Source organism: Hipposideros armiger, unplaced genomic scaffold, assembly GCF_001890085.2.
Source record: "Hipposideros armiger isolate ML-2016 unplaced genomic scaffold, ASM189008v1 scaffold_448, whole genome shotgun sequence".
In the NCBI taxonomy this organism is placed as follows: Eukaryota; Metazoa; Chordata; class Mammalia; order Chiroptera; family Hipposideridae; genus Hipposideros; species Hipposideros armiger.
In genome coordinates, this window is record NW_017731798.1 from 367,800 (window position 1) to 373,107 (window position 5,308).

Sequence of the window (5,308 nt, forward strand, 5' to 3'; positions counted from 1 at the left end):
GCAATTAAAATATTAAATCAATATTACAGAATATGGAAAGTAAAGAGCAAATACTATGTGTCCATTATGAAACAGCAGCATCAGTGTGTTTTATAATGAATTAATTATAGAGTGCTTACCATGTGAAAGACAGAATGTTACATGCTTGCAATGTAATAGTGAGCTAAGAGAGAATACCTGTTCATATTGGAGCAGACAGCCTGTAAGGGAAGAAAAGCATTGATCTAATTTGGTGAGGATAAAGGGTGAAGATAGGAAGTATTTGATAAATGAAAATGGAGGACAATACAGCACTTTATTATTTTTTTTTCTTAAACTAGAATATTAAACCTTAAAAAATGTGAGCATTTTTAAGTAACTATTCCAGAAAATTTTACAGGTATAGAATGAAAACATAGTATGTTAAGTTGAATCAATATGAAGGAAATGATTCAGTGACCATAGGCAAGGTGCCACTAGAATTGGAGTAAGAAGCCTAGAGCATTATAAGGAAAGAAATAGAACGTTAAAAATCTCCATTTCCCAAGACTGATTGATTTATGAACCTACTATCTTCAAGAATACAGGGTTTCGATTCCTGACCTAGATAAACAAAAATGTCTGAAGGAAAATAGTTTGCTAGTCCAAACACAGAACAGGGTAGAAGGTGAAGTCACAGAACAAGTTTCCAATCTGGAAACAAAAATGACAAGTTTTAAGATTTTACTGTCATCTCACTCAAGAACAACAAGCAGATATTTCCTAATGGGGTAACAGTGTCCATGGTTATACTGAACTAGCAACACAGCCAGAAGGCATTTAGCAATCTTTTATTTACTTAAAAGCATACCTTGTGCATCTGCCTAAGGGAAAAAAAATAATATATTTATTTATTCTTCTACCTTGTATAACTTGTCGTGTTTTAGTTTTAAAGCTATTGTAGAATAGGTAGGCATTTTACTTAGTATTTTTCACTACAAAACAAGTCATTAAACAAACTTAAATAACAAATATATTAAAGAGACTTCTATAGGTAATTTTACCAACCTTTTCCCCTTCAGAGAGCTTCACGGGCAGAGGGATGTTAGCATAAAAGTGTATAGATGTCAACAGGAAGAAATTTTCCATTTCAAGTAATCCTTTTGGTATTTCTTTATGTAGGCAAATGTTTTACTTGTATTTCATGGACAACAGAAACAGAATACGCAATACGCCTTGTCTTCTGTTTCCATTTAGATTAACTTTTTAAGGCAGCACTCTGAATTTCACAGATGACCTTGCAATAACATATATTATTTAACAACAATTTCCCTCCAGCTCATTTTAAAATAAGAAAAAAAGAGTCAGATTTTATATGCTATATGACGTAGTTAAATGAAAGTAAATATCCAGTTATTTGATATCAGATGATAATTTGACCCATAATGACTACCCAGTTATTTTTCTTCTGTTCTTTTTTCTGTGCTTCTCTGTGCACAAAATAAAAGCCTAATAAATCGTCATTCCCTAACTTTTCTACACACTTGTTTTCCCTTTACCTAAATGTTTAACATTTACTGAACATTATAATTTGTTGTTGGCTAGAAAGGAAAATTGGAGGATAGAATGCCTTATGTGTATAACTAATAATGCATAATGATAGCTACATAAATTTTACTTATCACATGTTTATTACTTAAAATAAAATTATATTACAAAGCAAATAAAATTTTAGAGAGAGAAGAAAAAGAGGTATTTCTGAATATAGGTAATGTAAAAGAATAACCCTAGAAGCAAAGATTCAACTAATGGACTCAGCTAAGTTAAAGAGCACAGAACTAGAATTTGGAATGTGAGTGACAAGACTTACAATTTTTGATAATATTGATCCTATCCATGAGAAGAAGGTTAGAGGTGAGGCATATAAGATAAAATAACAATAACAAATTTCTAATACTGTGTACAGTAATAGAGAAAAAGCAGAAAGATACACAATTCTAGAATAAATGCCAATCTATGAAGCGTAGATATAAGAAAAAGCCCCTTAACGAGAGTTTCTAGAATTCAGAATTTCCATTCCCACCTTAGGCTTTAATATCCAATCTCCTCATGGAAGAATTTTTTTACCATCTGATTTTTACTTATGAAAGAAATGTACTTAGAATTTTCTTGTTAAGCATTGTAAATTTAACTCATGCATTTATTTCTGGTCCATATAGAACACCCAGAATGGTAGCAGTTAAAAAAGGATAGAAAAACAAACTCAAAGAAAACTAGACAATGTAAAATAGAGATGTTAACTAAATTTTGAAAACTGGAAAACAAATAGGCAGTTATTACTGATTTAGGAGACCTGAATAGGGGAAGACGTGTGTGTGTGTGTGTGTGTGTGTGTGTTAAAAGGGGGGATTAACAACAAGAACCTAGCAGTTTCACACTACAGGAGCCTAAGGAATTGGAGGGATCTTCAAAGAAGATTCAAGGCAAAGCAGAAAGAAAGATAAGTGGCTAAGTCTTTAAAAAGAGCTGTACATCCTCTTCTCTCACCCCAAACAGCCAATAATAAAATCTCTCCTGCCTATGCTAAAGATGAAGGGTTTAACCTCTGAAAAAGTTGAATAACAGGATCTTACCTAAGGATATAAAGCACAGGTGAGAGGAAGAGATAAGTCAGGTACTAAAAATGGGATTCAAGTGGTAACTCATTTACTGAACACTGAGTCTTTCACCCTCTTATCCCTCCTGGTACATCCAGGTCAAAATCCACTAGGCAGGAAATAGAAGAAAAAAACAGACCCAAGAAAATAAAATACCACCAATATTGACAATAAGAGGTCCCCTCAAACAAAATGAAAAGCGTGATTCTCCCATGAGTAAAACCCACCAGTAAACCAGCTCGACCTGAGAAAACAGAGCTACAATAATTTTTAGTGCCTAACTCAGTATAAACAGGCCAAGGACCACCAGTCAGTTGTGGAAAGTCTCTAATCTGAAACATAAAATGAAAACATAAAAAAAAGAAAGAAAAAGACCAAGGCAATTTAAAAATCAAAATAAATTTTTTAAAAAATATTTTATTGTCCTTAAAGAAATTAGAGGGATACTATAATTATGACCCCAAATCAGAATGCTACAAAAAGGGATCATTTCAGATAACAAAAAAGTTCATAGAAAACTAAACTATAGTAGCAAAAACTCAAAATAATAAAAAGATTAGAAAATAAAGTTGAAAATATCTTCAAGAGGAAAAAAAATTGGACTCAAAATATAAGAAAAAGAAAAAAAAAAGATTGATTCAGGAAGTCCAACATTTATATAATAGGAGTTCCACATAAATAAAGCAGAAAAAAATGGGAGGGAAAAAAGTATCAAAAAAATAACCCAAGGAAATTTTTCCAGATTCAACTGATGGACATGGATTTCCACATTGAAAAGATCATAAAGTACCCAGAAAAAATAAATGGAGAAAGAAAACAAAAACAACTCACACTGAAGTACATCACTGCAAAATTTCATCACCTGAGGGATAAAGAAGGATCCTGAAAACTTTCAGAGACAAGATTAATGTGCAAAGAACTATGTATAAAAGTACCATCAGCCTTTTTAACAGCAATGCTGAAAGCAATAAAACAAATGTAAAAGTGCTTTTAAAATTCTGAGGCATGATTTGCTGCTACCTAAAAATTTAAGTGCAAAATATCTATCAACTGTAAGAGCAGAAACAATTTTTCAATACACGCTCTCAAAAAATTTCTCATTCTATATAATTACCTAATTAACTGCTAGAGAATATTCTCAGGCAAAACAAGGGAGTAAATAAGAAAGGGAGATACAATATACCAGTTCCCTATCCATCAATTTCTAGTTCCAAACAACAATAGAGGACTCTGAATGATTAGCTAGACAAAGAGTATATCTGGACTATAACAGTAATTTAAAGAATCACTGGAAGGGCTACGAAAACAAGCCATGCCATAACATTGTCACCAAAGAGATGTGACATTTTGCATCTCTTGATCTGTGGTGAGGGTAGGGGTGAGGTGGCTTCATCATGGGAGTCAACTTCCTCCACTACAGAGACAGAAAAGGCTCGGAGCAAGGAGCTCAAAAGCCAGGACATCTACCGAAGCTGTTGGTCAAGCTGTACAGCTTTCTGGCCAGACGAACCAACTCCACCTTCAACCAAGTTGTGCTGAAGGGGCTCTACATGAGTCACACCAACCAGCCGCCTCTGTCCCTTTTCCTGATGATGCAGAAGATGAGGCTTCCTAGCCAGGAAGACAAAACAGCTGTGGTTGCAAGGACAATAACAGATGATGTGTGTGTCCAGGAAGTGACCAAATTGAAGGTGTGTGTGCTGAGCGTGAGCAGCCGTGCCAGGACCCACATCCTCCAGGCAGGGGCAAATCCTCACCTCCAACTAGCTGGCCCTGAATGCTCCCAAGGGCTTTGGCACCGCCCTGCTCTCCTCGCAAGGGCTGAGAGGTGTACAGGCATTCCAGCAAAGCCCAGGGAACCCCGCACAGCAACACCAAACCCTACTTGCGCTCCAAGAACCGGAAGTTGGAGCACACCAGAGGCCGAAGGGCCAGCTGCCACTACAAAAATTAACCCCAGATTATGCCTGGTTATTAAAAATTTTGGATGCAAAAGTAAATAAACAGATGAAAATTTAAAAAAGGGTCACCAAGACTTTTGTGTTTTTTTTTGTTTTTGTTTTTGTTTGAGCACGAAACCACTGGGGATCTTGCCTGTGGACACCCACGAGATTACAATGTAGATACACATAGCTCCAGCACTTTTTGGGAAGCGAGGTGAGAAAAACAATGATTTGGGCCTATCACATGATCACAGAGCTAGGATTTCCAGAAGGTCAAGCTTGGCTTCTGGAATTGTTCCGAGGAAGAAATGAGAACATCGCAGGGATGGGAGAGAGCAGTTAACTACCAGAGGCGCCCGGAAGTATTGGCTGGGGGCCTTAAGCTGCTTGACTACACCAAGAACTCCATCTTACAGCGTTATTTCAAATACCACCAGAGGCAGCTTTCCTTGTCCTGTCCTTTATGCATCATGAGCCATGTTTAAGTTTGCCGTGGACACATTTGTCTGAGTCACCCTAACTCATACATTTGTGTCCTAGATGAAAAGGTAGCAGGAAAAGTGAGAATCTAGCATTTTCAGCTACTGGTCAGGTCAGTAAATCACTCTTTACTTTGTTGCAATGTCCATAAAAGTGCGAATTTCCCTAATTACAGAAAAGGCTTCAGATGCTGGGTATACAAAACAAACAACAAATGTCCTTTTTCCATGGTACCCATGAAATACTGGATCCAACATCGGTGAGAGGTGA

At 36.1% G+C, this 5,308-nt stretch overlaps 1 pseudogene; it reads left to right on the top strand.

The window, feature by feature from the left end:
- The first annotated feature begins 4,009 nt into the window (after positions 1 to 4,009).
- Positions 4,010 to 4,569, top strand: LOC109395018 (ribosomal protein L18-like; annotated as a pseudogene).
- Positions 4,570 to 5,308: the final 739 nt, after the last annotated feature.